Source organism: Aotus nancymaae, unplaced genomic scaffold, assembly GCF_030222135.1.
Source record: "Aotus nancymaae isolate 86718 unplaced genomic scaffold, 86718_ANA_hifiasm-v0.15.2.pri h1tg000038l, whole genome shotgun sequence".
Lineage (NCBI taxonomy): Eukaryota > Metazoa > Chordata > Mammalia > Primates > Aotidae > Aotus > Aotus nancymaae.
The window spans coordinates 4,153,611-4,176,396 of record NW_026988452.1 but is presented as its reverse complement, the minus strand read 5'-3'; the positions used below and the strand labels follow the sequence as shown (position 1 = coordinate 4,176,396).

Below are 22,786 nucleotides of genomic sequence, written 5' to 3'. Positions count from 1 at the left end.
CCCTTCCCTCCTCGCCTCCTTGGGCCTCTGTAAAGCGGTCTCTGGCTCTGTGCTGGGAACCCTCTCCTCCCTGAACTCTTGTTCGCCCCTCCCCAGTACTCCCGCTCTGTGCAGCCTCATTCCCGAGGCCCCCATCTTCATCTCTCTTTCTGCCCAGCCCCTTTGGCTTAACTCTCTGTTGGAGCTGACCCTTGCTCACAAGTTCTTGGCCATTCTCCATTTCTCTTCCAGTTGAGACAGTACATGCAGAGGACAGTCTGGTTTCTGCTGAACCGAGAAATGAGAGTGTGGTAGGATACCCTGGACAGTGAGGGGCTCACACAACGCAGGTGAAGACCAGAGACTTGGTGTGAATAAAGCTTTGTGGGAGTGTGGGGTAGAGATGCAGATAAGGGAAGTAAGAGCATTATCTAGCTTGATTGCCAAGCCAAGGTGCTTCCACGCTCTTCTGTGGGCTCTGGAGACCTTTGGGAATATGAGCAACTGTGCAGCACTGGGTCTGCCTGAGGCACTGTCTTAAGTCCTCTATGTACATGAACTCATATAGTGTCCGCAGTGACCGCGTGAGGCAGGCGCTAATTTTTTTTGTGTGTCAGACATGTCTGGTTCTGTTGCCCAGGCTAGAGTGCAGCCACATGATCACAGCTCACTGCAGCCTTGACCTCCCAGGCTCGAATGATCCTCTCACTGCAGCCTTGACCTCCCAGGCTCAAATGATCCTCTCACTGCAGCCTTGACCTCCCAGACTCGAATGATCCTCTCACCGCAGCCTTGACCTCCCAGGCTCAAATGATCCTCTCACTGCAGCCTCCCAAGTAGCTGGAACTACAGGCCACCACACCCAGCTAATTTTTGTATTTTTTGTAGAGACGGAATTTCACCATGTTGCCCAGGCTAGTCTTGAACTCCTGATCTTGAGTGATTCTTCTGCTGCAGCCTCCCAAAGTGCTGGGATTACAGGGGTGAGTCACTGCATCTGGCCTCAGGTACTATTATTACCCTCATCTTAGGTGTGAGGAATCTGAGACAAGGAGGAGAAGTTATGTAACTTGCACAAGACCACACAGCTCATGTGTGGCAGGGCCAAGATTTGCACTTAGCATTGAGGTTTTATGGTCTATGCTGTGCATTCTCAGTGGAGGTGGTGCTACTTCCAAGGCGGTGAAAATTGGTTCTGAGGGTTCTTGTGCTTTATGTATAAAACACAGATATACATACAGTAGCTAAAGCAATAGCATATCTATGTAATAAAAGTCCATGGTAGCGGGAGGCGATGAAGAATGTAATGTGGGCCGGGCATGGTGTCTCATGCCTGTAATCCCAGCAGTTTGGGAGGCTGAGGCAAGTGGATCACAAGATCAAAAGTTCGAGACCAGCCTGGCCAACATGTGAAACCCTGTCTCTACTAAAAAAAATATATATATATACAAAAATTAGCCAGGCATGGTGGTGTGCACCTGTAATCCCAGCTATTCAGGAGGCTGAGGCAGGAGAATTGCTTGAATCCAGGAAGTGGAGATTGCAGTGAGCCAAGATCGTGCCACTGCACTCCAGCCTGGGCGACAGAGCAAGACTCTGTCCTCCCCTGCAAAAAAAGAATGTAATATGGTTAATGGGTACAAAAAATAGTTAGAATAAATAAGACCCAGCATTTGCAAGCACAACAGGGTGACTATAGTCAAAAAAATTAATTTACATTTAAAAATAACGAAAAGAGTATAATTGGATTGCTTATAACACAAAAGACAAATGCTTGAGGCGATGCATACCCCATTTCCCCCGATGTGATTATTACACGTTGCATACCTGTATCAAAGCATTTCATTTAACCAACAAATAACCTCAAGTGATCCGCCTGCCTCAGCCTCCCAAAGTGCTGGGATTATAGGCATAAGCCACCACGCCCAGCCAAGAAACCCTTGTCTAAGGTCTTAATCAGACCATTCTACTACCTCCCAGTTTAAAGCCTGGGGTTTAGAGGGTAACATGACAAAAGTAGTCTCTTCAGAAAAATGAATCAATGGGTGGGTGTGAGGGAAAGTGCAGGATAAAAGGGAAGGAAAGGACGCACATCAGGGGTTTCCCTGCACCAGGCCCTGCGCAAGGCACATTGTCCATGATATCTCTTTTTGACTTTCACCTTCAAGTTAGGTATTATTTTTTCAGATGATGAAATGAGGAGAAAAGAGCAATGAGTCCTAGGTCACATACCTGAAAAAGGGTCAAGTCAGGATTTGAACTTCCTGCACAAACGCAGGTAGGGAACAGCGAGAGGGCAGCCGAAGCAGTGGGTGGCGGAAGACAGAGAAGGGATCTCGCTAAAGGAAAATGCATAGAATTGTAAAGAACCAGACATGTTGAGGGTCGAGTGAGAATCCAAAGGCTGTGTTACTGTTGACAAGTCAAAAGCCACATGCTAGGAAATTTCAGAAACAGAAACAAAGTCTCTCTTTCCTCTTCTCCCCTAAGAGGACAAAAGATCTTCTCCTTCTAAGAAGAGAAAAGATCAGACTTAGAAAATGGGAGGCCAGTAGACAATTGGAGGTGGCTCATGCCTGTAATCCCAGCACCTTGGGAGGCCAAGATGGGAAGATCACTTGAGTCCAGGAGTTCGAGACCAGCCTGGGCAACATAGGGAGAACTCATCACTACAGAAAATTTAAAAAAAAAAAAAAAAGCTGGGCGTGGTTGCACTGACCTATAGTCCCAGCTACCGGAAGCTGAGATGGGAGGGTCTTGAGCCCAGGATTCAAGGGTGCAGTGAGCAGTGATCCTGCCACTGTACTCCAGCCTGAATGAAAGAATGACTCCAACTTTTAAAAGTAAAGAAAAGAAAAATGGAAGGCTGGAGAGGAGTAAGTCTGGACAAAGTCAGTGCCATTTACTACCTCCTTCTGTCCTAATGTTTACATTTAACATCATCCGTTACAATTTCTCAGGTTTGTTTCATAGATTCTGCTCAACAGTGATTAAAGCACTTCCGCTTTGGAACCACAGCAAACAGGATCTGGCAGGGAACTCCGGGAGTACTTAGGATAATTTTTTTTAACGGCATCATTCAACTTTTGCTTTGCAATACTTAAAAATATCTGTCTGCAGACAGTATGTGTCATTTTTTAAATTTAAACATAAAAAAGTCTGCTCTCTCACCAAATAATGGCATGTGTTTCCAGTGGAACTTACCAATGGAAGAATAATGGAAGATGAATAAATGAACTACAATCTTGAATTTTAAAATATGCCCGTTTTAGCCCTTTGAAATACACAGGTGATTCAAATTAATTGCTAACATGTCTTTATATTGTTTGCTGTTGTTCTGGAGGATCTACTTTAAAAAATAGAGAAAATACGCTGGGTGTGGTGTGTCATGCCTGTAATCCCAGCACTTTGGGAGGCCGAGGCGGATGGATTGCCTGAGCTCAGGAATTCAAGACCAGCCTGGGGAATATGATGAAACCCCGTCTCTACTAACAACACAAAAAATTAGCCAGGTGTGGTGGTGGGTGCCTGTAATCCCAGCTACTCAGGAAGCTGAAACAGGAGAATTACTTGAACCCAGGAGGCAGAGGTTGCAGTTAGCCGACATCACACCATTGCATTCCAGCCTGGGCTACAGAGTGAGACTCTGTCTCAAATAAATAAATATATAAATTTCTAAAAAGAAGGAAAATAATAGTTGTCTCTCACAAACATCTTTAAAACAGCCTTTTCTTTCCTCACTGTACAGATATATAATGTTCAATACCTAGGAAAATAAAATATCAGAACTCATGGGTCTATATCATTGGCCAGATACTGAAAAATAAGCTGTTTTTCAGCTGGCCAGGGTATACGTGCACCTACCTACAAGATAACCTTACACGTGGCATCGTGTGATTATAGAAGTGACAGGTAGATTTCCTAAGCTATTGTTTTCAGGATTTTACTTATTTTGAAGCAGGAACGGAGGGAACAAACCTCTCGAACACTGAACTGAGGAAGGAAGTGGCTTTTTATTCGGCCAAGAGCTGTGGGGGGCTACAGCCTCATTCGCTGAGCTCTCCAAGCTGCAGCTTCTCTCCCCTTTTATAGGCTTACAATGCTAAGGGGAAACTGAGGCAGAACTATGTCATTGTCCATTTGCTGGATGTCCGACCTTGCAATCTTTTGGCTTCAATGATTTGCTAATTCATATGCAGCGTGAGCAGGGACCAGCAGGGGAGGAGGCTTACAGAGACAAGACAGAAGCAACGAACTGTTTGTTGGCAGAGGTGTTTCCAGGAGGGACCCTGGTCCACGGAGATGTGGGGGCGTGACCCAGTGCCGCGCTCCTGCCAGCACACACAGCATTCATTTACGGCTCTTTCAAGGTTAACAGATAGCAGAGATGCTGGGAACTAAAGAGGGAGTCATTTTCCCAGCTCTTTGGTATATTATTTCATCTTTTTTCTTTCTTCACCCTCCTTCCTATCTGGAAGGGAGGAGGCAGGAGGTGAAATTGAAGGAAGTGAGGGGGTCTCCCCTCTCGATTTCAAAGGGTAATTCCAACAACAAAAGCCAAGGGACTTAATAGTGTTGTACAGAGTGAGGAATGCGTCCAGAGGCAGCCTGGCACTCGCTGACACAAATGCAGCAAGTTCACTGACACGAAGAGACTAACAACGGGTGATCTTACGGGAATTTGGGGGCTGCAACGGATGCTGTTTAATATAAGACTGTAATTGGACCACAAATGAAGTTGGCAGGTGGGGTTCCGGGTCCAGTGTAAGCCAAATTAGCTCCTGATAAACTCCCTCAGTTGGACAAATTTGAACCAAGAATTTTAGACACCTCAGGTGTGCTTTTCATCCCTTGGAGGATTAAGTAATCCTTCACCTGAACTGAAACTTGTTTCAGAAGTACATTACAAGATACAAAGACAGCAAAGGCTGTGAAAGAAATGTCTACTTTCTTAGCATTCAGAATATCCGAAATAAGCAGATACTTGGCTGCTGTTGTCAATGAAAACTTGAACAGTATGAAATTGTAGCTGTGGCTACAAGTGAATGCAGGTGACGCCAGACTGGAGAGTCTCGCACAGCAGCCAACCTGCGGTTACAGCAAGAAGCCCTCCCGTGGGTACTTTTAGAGATCTATATTCTTTTACAACAAAAAAAAATGCTGTGCTAAGTGAAACAATTCAGAGCCAGCTTCTAATCTACTTGACTCTACAACAAAATATCAATATTTATTTCTGCTTGGTCTAGCTGCCAAAAGACTCTATGTCAATCACAGTCGTATTTTCATCTATGTTTGAAGGTAATGAAGACCTGCGTCTGGATGTGGCTGTAGAAGGTATTTATTTGGCTGTTTACTGTGGTGCAGCTGTAGTTGGTAGAGCAAGCGACAGGCCTCAAGTGGCAGTTTGGCCGGGAGGGAGTGCTTGGTGTCCAGCAAGCAATCCACTCATTTCACTCAGTCAGTACACTTGGTGATGGAACCCGCAGTAAAGCTTCAATTTAGAAAGACCACACGTAGATGCTCTGCTCAGTCCGAAGTTTCTGACACTCTACTCAGTAAAGAGACTTCAGATTATTTTAATGCCTTCAGTGCACTTATTTTTGACAAAGTTGAAACATCCTTGAAGCTGAATTGGGCACAAGGAGGTATATCTTTTAATAATTTGAATGGGTTTAATGGAAGGTTCACTTATTCTCCTTTCAAAAGTGTTTTAGATCAATGATGAAGATTTTGTAAATACAATGTCAAGTTAATTTCACCCGCACGCAAAAGAGGCTGAGAGGGATACGTCCTTGAAGCCAGTACCTAGTCTATAGCTTGAGTGTATGTCTGCGTTCCAGGAAGAAGCTAATGTTTGTTGAAATCACACATTCCCATCATGGCTATAATTCCTGGGTTGTGACATTTCACCAAAGGAAGCAAGTTAGGATGTGAATTAAGCAACAGTTGTCATATTCAAAAGCTCACGTATGTGTGTGTGTGAGAGAGATGATTTAATGGTTTGTTTTTTTGTTAAGTAAGTGAAATCCATCTGTGATTCATATGTGAAATGTGTCTGTCATTCTCTGGGAACCTAGCTTGGGTTGAATTATTTTTAAACCTCAATATGTTGAGGCAGAAGTCCTAAAAGGCTCATTGCAGACTAAAACAAAAGTGCCTCTTTATTCCCCAGTGAGCCACCACTTGCCCCATTCACTGTTTAATACTTACTGGTAATTGCTACTATTATGTGTCACTCTTGTACACAAGCCATGCATCACCCGACTGTTGCTCACTCACGTGCCAGGTGTTTAGAAAGCACATGTTGCCTGCCCACCTCCTGCTCAGGGCTGTTTGTTGAGGATACAAAGATGAATAGGGCAGGGTCTCTGCCCTTTCCCTTGATGGTCTTCGTTTGGCTTCCACTCTTCCAGGTAGCTCAGGAAACCTAAGGTAACCTACAGTCATCAGAAAGACACAGGAGTGAGCTGCCTTGCCTCTGTCCCCTGAGCTCTGTCTCCCCCTCCTGGTGTCTTCGGTTCTCTCCAGAAACAGCTGGCAGAGCAGCCAATCATCAGACATGGCCCCACTTGGGGGCAGCCCTTTGGCTTCAGAGCACCCCTCTGATTCACTGGTTTTGCTCAAAGCACTTGGCTTTGTTGACAAAGACATCTGTGGTTGCTGCATTTCTCCGGAAGGAGTGGTGTGTGCAGGCAAGTCTGCAAGCCTTTGGGTTGCAGTTTTGTGATGAGCCAGTCGGCCCACAATTACCTGCAATCCCACTCTCCTGGTTCAAATCCTGACCCTGCTACTCTCAAGCTGTGTGGCTTAGGGTAAGTCATTTCTCTAAGCCTGTGTTTCCTTATTGTTAATATCAGGGTAAATTTATACAGCAAAGTTGGCATGAGGATTAATGATGACGTGTATAAAGTACTGTGCGTGGAGCTCCAAGTAGGGTATTGAGGGTAATAGAAATCTGTGTTCTGGGGATACGCGGAAGGAACAATCCCTTCCAAAGAGTCTTGGTGGATGCATTCACCTGGGCCGGACGTGCCAGGAGAGGGATCAAGTTGTACAAAGGGTCAAGAGGGTAAAGGAGCCTCCCTCATTAGGGGGGCCTCTCAGAGAAGCCCCCTTCTAGGATCTCTGGGGCTTTGCTGAAGCACCGCTGTTCCCCCAGAACTCATTGCACTGTCTCTGGTCGTGGTTCCCTCTTACTCCACGTGCTTGGCAAGAATTTCTGAGTGACAGCTCCCTTTTCTACTTGAAGCTGGTGGGCAATCTTGTCCCTCTCCTCTCCTGAATGGCCTTTTTACTATCCTTAGAAAAAAATTAACACCCAAGTGTTTGGACTGAATTGTGTCTCCCCCAACTCCCATTCATATTGTGAAGCCTTAACCCACAATATGACTGTATTTGGAGATGAGGCCTCTAAGGAGGTCGTTAAGGTTACATGAGGTCAGAAGAGTGGGACCCTAATTCAATAGGACTGGTGTCCTCATCAGAAGAGAGACAGCAGGGATGTGCATGCATCAGGAAAGGACGCCATGAGAGGCGGCATCTGCAAGCCAAGTGTGAGGCCTCAGGAGAAATCAAGCCAGCTGACACCTTCCTCCTAGACTTCCAGCTTCCAGCCTGTGAGAAATACAATTCTATTTTTTAAGCCAGCCAGTCTGTGGTATTTTGATGGAAGCCCAAGCAGATTGACCCCCAACTTTCATGTCAATTAATCAGGGTGAAATTCTTTCTTATAGTGTGTGGGCTGAAGCCATGAGGAACATCTAGGGTTTAAAAGTTAGGTCTGTTTAGCTTACTGCGGTGAGGGAAGACACGCGCCAGAGGAGCCAGGGAGGTGTCCTTCAGGGGGAGGGGGCTTGTGCTGGACATGGTCTGAGGGAGGATTCAGGAAGCGGAGGCAGTGCTGGATCAGGTGCTGTCAAAAAGCAGGGGCAGTTCAGTGACTGGGAGTCTTAGTGGATTTTATCTGGGAGGACTGAAGTGGGCTAGAGTCATCATTGTGAAAGAAGCAGCAGTTCCTCATGCTGATCAGAGGTGGGGACGTTTAGTTGTGTGGTTGTGGAGGGGTCTTGTTTGAGCCTTTTCCAAACATGGTCTCGGTGTGTGGGAACATCACAGTCTGGCAGCTGACAGGCAAGTTTTCACTTTCTTCTTTCATATTAGGGAGTCCCATGTGGTACAATCTGCCAAACGTGAATGTCAAAGGAAAATAAAATCTTGGGACCTTAATTCACTGTGACAAAGGGAGAGATTAAGCTGGAAGCTGAGTCACACAAGAAACTGCCTTCCTTTTGTTCCTAAGCAGACAGCCACAGATAAACGGTCAGATAGATGGCCAGGTGTCCCCACAGGTAGCTACCCTATGCTTACTTTATCTTAGGTAAACATTTACTGAGCACTGGATAAACACATAATTGACTTTTTTTTTTTTTTTTTTTTTATCTTATCGCCCAGGCTGGAGGGCAGTGGTGCGGTCTCGGCTCACTGCAACCTCTGCCTCCCGGGTTCAAGCAATTCTCCTGCCTCAGCCTCCCTAGTAGCTGGGATTACAGGCACATGCCCAGCTAATTTTTTTGTATTTCTAGTAGAGACTATGTTGGTCTCACTATGTTGGTCAGGCTGGTCTTGAACTCTTAACCTCAGATGATCCACTCGCCTTGGCCTCCCAAAGTGCTGGGATTACAGGCGTGAGCCACCATGCCTGGCCATGGGCTTCGTGGTTTTACAAGGTTGTTTTCACACTCGTCATCTCTTATAAGCCACACAGAATCCTGTAAAGCAGGTTTTTTTAAGGGATGATTGTCTCCACTTGAAAACCAAGACAACAGAGGCACAGAGATAATAACAGGTGAAACAGTAATAGACACTGTTTATTAAATGTTTGCCATGTGCCAGTGCTTTCTGCTTGTTATCTTGTTGAATCCTCCAACAATGTTAGTGCTGTCCTCACTTTACAGATGAGGATAAGGAGGCTCAGAAAAGTTGAGTGTCTTTCCCAAATGACCCAGCTCAGGGCCTGGAGCCACAGTCTGACTCTGGAACCTGAACTCTTGCTTACCACACTGTGTGGACAAGTGTGACTCATTCCAGGCACCAGTCCGGTAAAGGATGGGCACACACTGGCATCTGTCTGCTTTGACACTGCAGACAATGTTCTTCCCACCACATCACACAGGCTCAGATGTCCTCTTGCACTATCCGGAGGGAATGCTATAGTTAGAAACAAAACAACACAGAAGACCAGTTACGGTCAGTTCCTTGAGGGAAAAATGCTGGAAAGACTAACAGGGGAGACTCAGGGCACCGGGAGGGGCGTGCTCTTGTGGTACTGTGGGCGAGAACTAAGGTCTGGGTCAAGCTCTAGGCCAAGCCTGTGACCTAACCCGGCTGCAATTCACACAAAGCTGCTGTGTGTGCCAGCTGCTTCCTTGAATGTTGTTCTAAAGCCCCTCTGGCAGGTGCCTGAAGCCTGTGCCAGTGAACCAATCCTTCCTGGAAGTAGTGGTTGCAATATTATGATAGTCACAGGCTACATGTGGCTATTGAGCCCTTGAGATATGGCTAGTCTCAGTCGAAATGCGATAAAAATGTAAAATATTTGCCAGATTCTTAACGACTCAGTATTTAAAAAGAAATGTAAAATATCCCATTAATTTTTATGTTAATGATGCGATGATACTATATAAAATGCCTTCCATTTAATAAAATACCCTATTAATATTAACTTTACCTATTTCCATTTACTTTTTAAAATTTATTTATTTATTTATTTTTGAGACAGAGCCTCACTGTGTTGCCCAGGCTGGAGTGCAGTGGCACAGTCTCGGCTCACTGCAACCTCTGCCTCCCGGGTTCAAGTGATTCTCTTGCCTCAGCCCCCCGAGTAGCTGGGATTACAGGCACCCGCCACCACACCCAGCTAATTTTTGTATTTTTAGTAGAAATGGAGTTTCACCATGTTAGGCTGGTCTCGAACTCCTGACCTCATGATCTACCTGCCTTTGGCCTCCCAAAGTGCTGGGATTACAGGCACAAGCCACCACACCTGGCCTCCCTTTACTTTTTAAATCACTACTAGGATATTTTAAATTACCTACACGGGCCGGGCGTGTGTAGCCACTATGAACTCACTTCAGTTCTCAAACTCCCGAAGCTTCCTCCAGCCTTGGCCCCTTCCCCTCCATCCTCACTACTTAGGTAGCTCCTTAGGTGGCAAGTCTGTTCTGCAGAGACCTCCTGTGACCCTCTAAGCTATATTAGGTCCCCCACTCTGTCAGTCTCTCAGTCTATTATATCTTCTTTGTGAAACTGACCATACTTCATCACCACCCTTTTGTGTGTGGCTGTGTGTTCAATGTTTGTCTTCTCTACTAAACTGGAGCATCATGAGGGTAGGAATGGTGTCTGTGTAGCTGTGTCCTGGTGTTCACACAGTCATTGTCACAAGGATTTGTCCATGACTCCTTGCAGAAGTAGGAGAGAAGTTGCCACTGGCTATCATCCCATCTAAGCCAGGCGCTCTGCATGCCTTATCACTCCCCAAGGCAACCTTCAGGGCACCACTGCCGCACTTCTGCTGTGGAGCAGCCCAGTGGCTTGGGAAGGGAAGCCACGTGCCCAGAGTCTGCTTGTCGGGGGGTGCCCAGGCGGGACTGGAAGCCAGGCCTGGCTGCTTCCCACCCTGTATGCCTCCCTCCTTGCCAAGAGTGCCCCCGTTTTCAGGTCCCATCTCAGAGAGGCAGCGCTCATCCTGGCCAGCCTTGGCTCTGCTCTGTTCTTTGGGAGATCCCAGGTCAGAAGACCATAGGCCAGGTGGGTTATGGGTGGAGATGCTGAGTGCATGGGCAGGGAGCACTGAACCCCAAGCTTGGGGTTGGTTCCAGCCAGATAGGAGAAAAGGAGCTGGCAGCAGGTCCGTGCAGCCTCGCTCCTCCCAGGTGCAGCCCCAAGGGCCCCACGCAGCGTGCTGAGGCGCTTGCCCTCACCTTCCACTTCCTCAGGGGAATGAGTCCATGAGAAGAGTATGGGATGCTTGGATGACCGGGCTGGCAGAAAACAACCTCGACAGGCTGGAATGTGAGCAAAAATGGAAAAAGTCAAGCTCCTCGATGGCAGAAGAGCAAGGACCTGGCTTGAAAGGGCTTCTTCGAGAGGAGACTGAAAGGGATATTCTGAGGACCTGTTGACAAGGAAAGCCAACCACTTCATGAGGGCCCCCCGTCTTCCTCTCAGTGGGAGCCTACACAGGCCCACTCATGACTCCACACACATCTTAGAACCCACTGAACAGGCCCCATAGTCCTGCTTTCCTAGTCCCCTCCCTGACACAGAAACACTCGAGGAGACAGTAACGTGGACTCCAGTTGGCCAAAACAGCAAAAGTTATAAAGGCACAAGAACAGCAAGCGATCTGCCAGATACTGAGGGAGGCAGAGATTCTCCTGGAGGAGGGGACACAGGAGCGGAGAGGTTAGAGGCCCTGGCCAGGAGAAGCATGAAGCCCCGAGCTCCACAAGACGGGCTTCCCAGTGTCCCAGGTAATGTCTTGGGACATGCTCGTGCTCTGGGCAAGGGGAAAGGCAGCCAGATGGGGGGACAACACCTGACCCTGTGCTGTCTGGAGTTATCACTGGAGGCCCAGAGGGAAAAACTGCATGAACCGTCTTGAGAGTTCCTTGAATTCAGCTTTGCACATAAAACTCCTGTCCCACAGCTAGGCTTTGGAGATCCCACACAGTGAGTGACCAGGCCACAAAGGCATGCCCACTCAGGTGACACCTAGGCTGCGGGGCCAGCCAGAAAGGCCTTTGGAAACCCCCTCTCATGGACAGCTGGCACACAGAGGCTTCATGAAACTCCATTTCTCAGGGTCATTGATTACGAACAATGGCAATACTGGGGTTCAATGTATGACTTCATCTGGAGTTTCACTTTGAGTGAATGGCACACTGTGTGTGTTTTCTTTTCATGGTGAATAAGAGCTATGCATGGGTTGACTGGGAGGAGGAATTGACAGCTATTTTTAATACTGCTTTTTGGTCATTTTTCAATCCTTCTCACGGCTGTATGCAAGGAGCAGGTTCTGGCTGGTGTGCTGAGCCCTGATGTGCCATGCCTCAGTTTCCTGCTCTGCACAATAAGAGGAAGTGGTCAAATTCTTCCCTAGAGCCCCTCCAGCTCCACACCACCGGCGTGTGTGCCCTCCGTTTGCCAGATCACCTAGTTCTAGGAGACGTAGGGAATTCTCTTGTAGATGTACTGCGTGAAGTATTGAGCTAGGCTGAGCATGGGATGCAGAAATCTGAATTCCAGAGAGTCAGTCTGGAAGCCTCTGAGATGCACCAGTGCCATGGCCTGGGAGGGATGGAAGACTGTGGCCTGTGAAAAAGAAAGAGGGAGAGAGAAAAAAATAAAGGAGAGAAGAAGCAATCTCCAGATAATACAGGTGCAAGAATGTCTAGCGTCCCCTTTTCTGGTATAGAACACCTAGGATACTGGATAATTACTCAAAAACACCTTTAAATAAATGGTTGGTTTGGAAGAAGGGTAAGAAGAATCCTCAGAGGCCAGAATGGAAAGCAGGTGGGAGAAGGGAAGGCTGGAGCCTGCATTCGCCCTGGGACCTCTGTGGCCCCTTTGGCCAGGAGCCTGCTCTTCACGGGTCGTGTGCCTGCAACATGGAAGACAGACATGTTTTGGGCTAGGAAGGGTGAGATTCTATCTGAAGCCCACACAAAACTGTATCTCCAAAGGGTATCTCCTTTTATGGGTGAAGTAGATTCTATCTGAAGCCCACACAAAACCGTATCTCCAAAGGGCATCTCCTTTTATGAGTGAAGTAAGAGCTCCACCCCTCTCTCACTCCCACACAGAAGGGAAATTATGTGATGATGCCTGTATTGGGTTTGACTCCAGTGAGTAGAAAAAAAGAAAAGTCCTCTCCAGAACTTTCAGTCACAAACCTGTGTTCGTGAGTATTGGGGCTGAATTTCACACTGCCTGTGTGGCCAAAAAGCCAATCAAACACAGAGGTCCCAGGTTGGAAGGACCCCAGAACACTGGCTGAAGTAAAGGCAAGTCCCCTCGGGAGAAATGCGCTTTACAGCTGGGCCTCAAGTAATAGCACCATTTCCTCCAGGGCTTGCTTAGCGCCTTCCCTAGGCAACAGAGGCTGAGGCAAAGCCTGCATGGTGATGCCATGTTGGAGTGTGCAATTCAACGGGAACAAAGTGAAGGAAGAAGGGAAGTGAGGCAGGGAAAGAGGGAAAGCAAATGGTGCATTCCTGAGCTGGCCATGGCTACAGCAGGAAATGTAGCTGATTATGTAGGCTCTCTGCAAAAGGCCCATGGAATGGCCCAGTGCAGTAACTTACACTTGTAATTCCAGCACTTTGGGAGGCTGAGATGGGAGGATCAATTGACATCAGGAGTTTGAGACCAGCTGGGACAACATAGTGAGACCCCATCGCTACAAAAAAATTTAAAAACTAGTCAGGTGTGGTGGTACACACCTGTAGCGCCAGTTACTCAGGAGGCTGAGGTGGGAGGATCACTTGAGCCCAGGAGTTTGCAGCTCCAGTTAGCCATGATCATACCACTGTACTCCAGCCTGGGTGATAGAGTGAGGCCCTGTCTCTAAGAACCTCAAAAAGCCCACGGCACCACTGCTTCTTGGAACTGTTGGCTGTGGAAACACAGAGCAAAAATTTATTCCTCAGCTCTTTCTCTTCTCTTATGTCTCTTTGGTCAACATTTTCTTTATGGAGCATTAACTTCCCTGAACTTTCGGCTTGTGTTACCTGGGCTCTCTAATTCGCCACTAGGAAAATCAGAGCCTCCACGGGTCCAGGCAGATCCAGCCTAGAAACCAGAGCTATTGTGTCTCCCAGTGCTGTGGAAACAATGGAGGCTGTGCCAAAGCCTAGCCGTCACCCCTGGGGAAATGAGACAAAGGAGGTGGAGGCCTAGACTTGACAATCCTGGAGACCGCATGAGCTACCTGGGAATGCTGTGTCTGCAAGCAAAACAAGCAGCCAAGGTTCAGAAGGCAAGCAGGGCTGGGTGGTCCTGGGGAGGCACTATACCTATGTCTAGTATGGATGTTGGCAAAAACAGATAACACACTTAGGAAAATTCAGGGATGGTTTCTTTATAAAGGGCTATTTATAAAGATATGTGCAAGTCAAGGAACCACAAGGACCAGTGCAGTGACTCAAGCCTCACAGTAGTAACTGTACCACTACTGTGCCACTGGTGGTAACAAAACAATCTGTTGTTTAGGCTTAAAACGACAAAAGGGCACTGTTGGGTGCTGCTGTCAGGACCCAACTGTAAGCCACTGGCAGTGACCCTGCTGCCCCCAGTAGCGGAGCTGCTATGCATTTACAAGTACCTGGGGAACAAACAGGCTACCCTGACTGCAGCTGCCACTTGCAGGTGAAACGTGCAGTCCCCAGTCACCTGACTATGGCTGCTGCCTCTGAAAGCAACCCTGTCCATCCTAGTAGCAGAGTCACAGCTCAGCCACTGCTGCCCCATTCTAAGCATTTTGCCAGGGATCTGGAATCACCTCATCCAGCACCTGCACATACCACCAGGGGCCTGAGAACCCACTGGCCTGGCCCAGCACCATCCCCCTGCAGTGCCCAAGCATGTTGTCTGGGGGTCTGGAGATTACCCAGTGCCATCCACTATCATTGGCACCTGAGCATGCATCCTGGGAAGCAGAGGGCAGGCCAACCCAACTTGCTATCATCACCACAGCTGATACCACCCCATGTGCCACCTGTTGGCCTGAGCACTTTCCTGCACAACCCATCTCAGCCACCACCAACACCAGTGCAAATTGTTTTGGGAGCCTGAGGGTTGTCATACCACTGCACTGCAATGGCCTATACTATGCCTGCTGCCAAGGAGCCTGAAGACTTGCCCACCTGCCCAGCCTGCCACTGCAGTTACTGGCACCTAAGAAAGCCACCTGGAGCCCAAGAATCAGCCCACCTGGACCCAATAAAAACAGTGCTGGTATATGTCACTGTGGGGCCCAAGGATAGCCACACTCAGCCTGCTACTGCCCCCAGTAGCAACCAAGTTGGAAAACACTCTTCAGGATATTATCTAGGAGAACTTCCCCAACCTAGCAAGTCAGGCCAACATCCAAATTCAGGAAATACAGAGAACTCCACAAAGATAGTCCTCAAGAAGAGCAACCCCAAGACACATAATCGTCAGATTCACCAAGATTGAAATGAAGGAAAAAATGTTAAAGGCAACTTAAGAGAAAGGTTGGGTTATCCACAAAGGGAAGTCCATCAGACTAACAGTGGATCTCTCTGCAGAAACCCTATAAGCCAGAAGAGAGTGGAGGCCAATATTCAATCAGAATTTCATATCCAGCCAAAGATTTATAAATGAAGGAGAAATAAAATCCTTTATAGACAAGCAAATGTTTAAAGATTTTGTCACCACCAGGCCTGCCTTACAAGAGGTCCTGAAGAAAGAACTAAATATGGAAAGGAAAAACTGGTATCAGCCACTGTAAACACATAACAAATTGTAAAGACCTATGAAGAAACTGCATCAACTAATGGGCAAAATAACCAGCTAGCATCATAATGACAAGATCGAATTTACACATAATAATATTAATGTTCAATGTAAATGGGCTAAATGCCCCCAATTAAAAGACACAGACTGATAAATTGGATAAAGACTTATGACCCATTGATGTGCTGTATTCAGGAGACCCATCACACATAGGCCCAAAATAAAGGGATAGAGGAAGATTTACCAAGCAAATGGAAAGCAGAAAAAAGCAGGGGTGCAATCCTAGTCTCTAATAAAACAGACTTTAAACCAACAAAGGGACAAAGAAGGACATTACATAATGGTAAAAGGATCAATGCAACAAGAAGAGCTAGCTATCATAAATATATATGAACCCAATACGGGAGCACCCAGATTCATAAAGCAAGTTTTTAGAGACCACAAAGAGACTTAGACTCCCACACAATAATAGTGGGATACTTTAACACCCCACTGTCAATATTAGACAGATTAATGAGACAGAAAGTAAGCAAGGGTATTCAGGACTTGAACTCAGCTCTGGACCAATTGGGCCTAATAGACATCTACAGAACTCTCCACTCCAAATCAACAAAATATACATTTTTCTCAGCATCACATCACACTTATTCTAAAATTGACCACATAATTGGAAGTAAAACACTCCCCAGCAAATGCAAAAGAATGGAAATCATAACAGTCAGTCTTTCAGACCACAGTGCAATCAAATTAAGAAACTCACTCAAAACCACACAACTACATGGAACCTGAACAACTTGCTCCTGAATGACTACTGGATAAATAATGAAATGAAGGCAGAAATAAAAATGTTCTTTGAAACCAATGAGAATGAAGACACAACATACCAGAATCTCTGGGACACATTTAAAGCAGTGTGTAGAGGGAATTTCATAGCACTAAATGCCCACAAGTTAAAGGAGGAAAGACCTGAAATCAATACCCTAATGTCACAATTAAAAGAACTAGAGGAGCAAGAACAAGCAAATTCTAGCAGATGACAAGAAATAACTAAAATCAGAGCAGAACTGAAGCAGATAGAGACATGAAAAACCCTTCAAAAAATCAATGAATCCAGGAGCAGGTTTTTTGAAAAGATCAACAAAATAGACTGCTAGCCAGACTAATGAAAAAGAAAAGAGAGAAGAATCAAATAGTCACAATAAAAAATAATAAAGAGGATATCACCAATGATCCCACAAAAACACACACTGCTATCAGAGAATACTATAAACACCTCTACATAAATAAACTAGAAAATCTAGAAGAAATGGATAAATTCCTGGACACATACACCCTCTCAAGATTAAACCAGGAATAAGTCAAATCCCTGAATATATCAATAACAAGTTCTGAAATGGAGGCAGTAATTAATGGCCTACCAACCAAAAAAGCCCAGGATTCACACCCAAATTCTACCAGAGGTACAAAGAGGAGCTGGTACCATTCCTTCTGAAACTACTCCAAACAGTAGAAAAAGAGGGAATCCTCCCTAACTCATTTTATGAGGTCAGCATCATCCTGATACTAAAACCTGGCAGAGACACAACAAAAAAAGAACATTTCAGCCCAATATCCCTGATGAACATCGATGCAAAAATCCTGAATAAAATATTGGCAAACTGAATCCAGCAGCATATCAAAAAGCTTATCCACCATGATCAAGTCAGCTTCATCCGTTGGATTCAAGGTTGGTTCAACGTATGCAAATCAATAAATGTAATCCATCACATAAATAGAACCAAAGATAAAAACCGCATGATTATCTCAATAGATGCAGAAAAGGCCTTCAATAAAATTCAACACCCCCTTATGCTAAACATTCTCAATAAACTAGGTATTGATGGAACGTATCTCAAAATAATAAGAGCTATTTATGACAAACCCATGGCCAATATCATACTGAATGAGCAAGAGCTGGAAGCATTCCTTTTAAAAACCAGCATAAGAAAAGGATGCCCTCTCTCACCACTCCTTTTCAATGTAGTATTGGAAGTTCTGGCCAGGGCAATCAGGCAAGGAAAAGAAATAAAGTGTATTCAAATAGGAAGAGAGGAAGTCAAATTGTTTCTGTTTGCAGATGACATGATTGTATATTTAGAAAACCCCAACATCTCAGTCCAAAATCTCCCTAAGCCGATAAGCAACTTCAGCGAAGTCCCAGGATACAAAATCAGTGTGCAAAATCACAAGCATTTCTATACATCAATAATAGACAAACAGAGAGCCAAATCGTGAGTGAACTCCCATTCACAATTGCTACAAAGAGAATCAAATACTTAGGAATACAACTAACAAGGTATGTGAAGGACCTCTTCAATGATAACTACAAACCACTGCTCAAGGAAATAAGGGAGGACACATACAAATAAAAAAAAATTTCCATGCTCATGGATAGGAAGAATCACTATAGTGAAAATGGCCATACTGCCCAAAGTAATTTATAGATTCAATGCTATTCCCATCAAGCTACCATTGACTTTCTTCACAGAATTAGAAAAAACTACTTTAAATTTCATATGGAACCAAAAAGGAGCCCATATAGCTGAGACAATCCTGAGGAAAAAGAAAAAAAGCTGAAGGCATCATGCTACCTGACTTCAAACTTCATTACAAGGCTACAGTAACCACATCAGCATGGTACTGGTGCCGAAACAGATGTATAGACCAACAGAACAGAACAGAGGCCTTAGAAATAACACCACACATCTAGAACCATCTGATCTTTGATAAACCTGACAAAAATAAGCAATGGGGAAAGGATTCCCTATTTAATAAATGGTGTTGGGAAACCTGGCTAGCCATAGGCAGAAAATTGAAACTGGACCCCTTCCTTACACCTTATACAAAAATTAACTCAAGGTGGATTAAAGACTTAAACATAAGACCTAAAACCATGAAAACCTTAGAAGAAAACCTAGGCAATACTATTCAGGACATAGGCATGGGCAAAGACTTCAAGACTAAAACATCAAAGAGGAGGTACAAAGCCAAAATTGACAAATGAGATCTAATTAAACTAAAGAGCGTCTGCACAGCCAAAGAAACTATCATCAGAGTGAACAGACAACCTACAGAATGGGAGAAAATTTTGGGAATCTACTCATCTGACAAAGGGCTAATATCCAGAATCTACAAATAACTTAAACAAATTTCTATTTTTAAATCAAAGTTTTTAACATATTGTATTTAGACTTCTAAAAAATAGCTAAGGATATTTTAAAACTTTGCATTATGAGTTTGTTTATGTCATTGAAAATTTTATCATACATGTTATCTCATACATTCTCATACATCATACAGGAGTCTCTAAATTTATTTAACTGCTTCCTTACTTTGGAATTTGGGTTGATTTAATTTTTTTGCATTGTAAATAATGTTGTAAAAATACATTTAACTATATATTTTTGAATATGTTTCAACAATTTCTTGAGATTCCTGTCTTTAAAATAATTTAATGAATCAAAGTAAATATGTGTTTCTAAGATTTTTGAAACTCCCTATCAAATTGCTTTCAGAGGCCAGGTGAGGTGGCTCACTCCTATAATCCCAGCATTTTGGGAGGCTGAGGTGGGCAGATCACCTGAGGCCAGGAGTTCAAGACCAGCCTCGCCAACATGGTGAAACCCCATCTCTACTAAAAATACAAAAAATTAGCCAGGCATGGTGGCTGGCACCTGTAGTCCCAGCTATTGGGGAGGCTGAGATCATGCCACTGCATTCCAGCCTGGGCAACAACAGCAAAACTCTGCCTCAGAAAAAAAAAAAAAGAAAAGAAAGAAAGAAAAAAAAGAAAAAGAAAATTGTCAATGATATTGGCCTGAAAAATATCAAGTTTCCATTTTTATAGGTTAAAAAAAGGTTAAATATTAGCACTTTCATATACGTCAACCTAATATATTAGCAGAAAGATTTGTCAGAACCAAAGGGCATAAACCACGAGCTTGAAAATGCCAAATGAATAAAAGAAGAATCACATTAAGGCACAATATTATGACATTTCAGAGCACTAGGGATAAAGGAAAGATCCTGGAGGATGCATTGGAATCAGGGGGTGAGGCAAGGGAAGACAGAGAGAGAGAGAGAGAGAGAGAGAGAGAGAGAGAGAGAGAGAGAGAGAGAGAGAGTATGTCACCTTAAAAAGGTAAAGAATTCTAATGCATCAGACATCTCAACAGCAAAATGCCAGTAAACACTTGAAAGCACTGGAGCAATGTCTTTACAATTCTAGAGAACCTAGAAGTTGCCCAGAGAATTATCAGCCAAGTGAAAGGGTAGAATGAAGGTTTTTCAGACATGTAAGAAGTAAATGAAACTACCTCCCAAATGTCCTTTTGTAGGAAGTTACTGCAGGGTGTGCTTCAGAGAAACAGAAAAGAAACCAAATAAGCAGAAGATATGGAGTTTAAGGAACAGGAGCTCCAGCCCAGGAGAATAGAGAAAAGGAAAAATAAGGATAATAACTATTACTTAAAGAGCAGATTAGGGTGGAAGAAATGAGGGCCAGGAGGGGCTGATTCAAGGTACGGGAGGAGGGCAGAAGAAACCAAAAGCACATTAGGCATTTAGAAAAATTACTAGTCTCTGACTGGGCAGACCTGCAGAAACATTTGGAAAAAATAATTGTAGACACAAAGAAGACTAAGCAAATAATTTAAAGTGAGATAATAAAGGGAGAACAAAAAGTAGCTTAAGAAAGGAAACAATACTTTTTGTGTTATAATCATTCTGAAAGGTTGAAGAAGTGAGGAAGGGTAAGAGAACTAAATCCTCTACCATCTCAATAGATAATCAATAGAAAATAAAAGTTCTGAGCTGAAAAATGACATGATAAGCATACTATTTAGAAATTTTGATGGTAAATCCCAAAATGAATAAAAGAGCAAAAAGTGCTATTGGTGATCTTTTCTGGAGTGTGGAACTAGTGTGGGAATTGGGGATAAGAAACAGCTATATTTTGTTATAAAACTTACAGTACTGTTTAATTTTTTGCGTATATTACTTAGAAAAAATTTAAAATTTAGTACAATTTAAAAATCCCCTGCTTACCCCTTTTTCCCCACCTTAGAAAAAGTATGTGAACTAACCTTTATGTACTCCATAGGTCAGTCATTTTTATTTCTGTGCTGATGTTTATCTGGAAATAAAACCATTTTGATGTTCTCTAAGAACTCTCTGACTCATACCTGGAGATGTATCAGCACATGTGACCTCAGAGATTTCTAGATATGTCCCATTATTACAAGAAATAATGTAAAGGATTTTATAATTTTCCTCTCCCTTCTTTGAATTTTCTTTCTGGCATTTGTCAGTGGCTGGAGAGAAGGCCTGTTTCACACCAGAGATGGGGCACAGGGTTTTGGTAAAAGTATTAGGATATTACGGCTATAATAGGGTTGGCTAGGGTAAGGGTTCTCATCTACCACAAGTCCCCTAAACTCCCCTAAAACTATAATTGCCTGATCGGATCTTCTTGCCCACTGCACAAACAAAACCAGTTCACTGAGACCATGATCTTACAGTAAAGAGAGTTTAATTGACCTGAGGCCAGCCACACGGGAGATGGAATTATCACTTAAATCCATCTCCCTGATGGCTTGGGGGTTAAGGTTTTTCAAAGATAGTTTGGTGGGTATATGTAAATGAAAAATACAATTCTAACCCCCCCAAGCAACTGGAAGGACCCTTCCTCTCAACCAAGACATTCAAAAGTAAACCTGAAACACTAGTGCAGGCCATGATGGAAATGGGTGGTTGGACATAACTCATTATTCCCGCCTTCCTTTGGAATTCAAGCACAGCTGACCAGCATTAACACTAAAACAGAGCCCTTAAGATTGATAAAGGGCCAGGCACAGTAGCTCATGCCTGTAATCCCAGCACTTTGGGAGGCCAAGGCAGGAGGATAGCTTGAGCCCAGGAGTTTGAGACCAGCCTGAGCAACACAGTGAGAACTTGTCTCTACAAAAAATAAAAAATTAGCCAGCTGTGGTGGCTCACACCTGTGGTCCTAGCTACTTGGGAAGCTGAGGCAGAAGGATTACTTAAGCTCAGGAGGTCAAGGCTGCAGTAAGACCACTGATCATGCCACAACACTCCAGCCTGAAAGAGTAAGAACGTGTCTGAATTTAAAAAAAAAAAAAAAAAAAAATCAGTTATCTTTCACATTTTTCTTATTTTTTTGTAATAAAAAATAAAAAAATTAAATTTTAAAAAAAGACTGGTAAAGCAGACTCTTTGTAGCAAGAAGATACCAACATGACAGCAGGCTTTGACAGATTTTGAAATGTCCCTGCAAAGCTGTCACTTGTGGGGAAAATGTACACTCTGTAGAGAATCTTCTTCCCTTTCCAGGTCTTCTTCCTGATCCAGGAGAGAATTAAACTGAGTCTGACACCTTTTCAAAACAAGAAGCATTTACAGTCTATTTTCTAGAAAGCCTGGTACCAGAAGTTTTCATCTGCATGATAACTTTGGTCTCCACAACCGCTCATCCTAACCCAGACACTCCCTTCTAGTGACTCCAGGTCTTTAGGTAAACTCTTTCAACCAATGCCAGTCAGAAAATCTCTGACTCCACCTATGACCTGGAAGCCCCCACTTCAAGTTGTCTCCTTTCTGGACTGAACCAATGTACATCTTACATGTATTGACTGATGTCTTATGTCTCCCTATAGTGTATAAAACTAAGCTGTAGCCCAACCACCTTGGGCACATGTTCTCAGGATCTCCTGGGGCTGTGTCACAGGCCATGGTCACTCATATTTGACTCAGAATAAATCTCTTCAAATATTTTACAGAGTTTGGCTCTTTTTGGCAACATAAGGGACTAGGGAATGGGGAATGCTGCTTGGCTGGGGATGCCACTATTGGGGGTGTGGAAAATGGTTCCTGTGCACTGAGTCCACCTCTTGGTGGGAGGACACAGGACTGGTTGAGTAATGAGTCATGAGTCATGATTTCAAAAGACCAGTCTTAGGCTCTAAAATAGTGATGTTATCTATAGGAGCAATTGGAAAAGTTACAAATCTTGTGACCTCTGAACAGTGACTGGTTACTGTTTAACTGCATCTTAGCAGAATTCAGACTTCTTTCATAATCCTAACCTTATTGACTTTCATTAGTTTTACAAAGGCAGTTTAGTTTTAGAAAGAGCGATTATCATTCTTGCTTTAAGGTTAAACTATAAACTAAATTTCTGCCAAAGTTAGCTTGGTCTATGCCCAGG

The 22,786-nt window shown here is 44.3% G+C and overlaps 1 long non-coding RNA gene across 1 annotated transcript; it reads right to left on the bottom strand.

Annotated features, from left to right (window-relative positions):
* Positions 1–8,839: 8,839 nt before the first annotated feature.
* LOC110567317 (uncharacterized) lies at positions 8,840–12,426 on the bottom strand. The gene is made up of 3 exons (XR_002477769.2): positions 12,196–12,426; positions 10,962–11,045; positions 8,840–9,186 (listed from the first exon to the last, which is right to left on the bottom strand). It is a non-coding gene; the product is annotated as an uncharacterized LOC110567317 (long non-coding RNA).
* Positions 12,427–22,786: the final 10,360 nt, after the last annotated feature.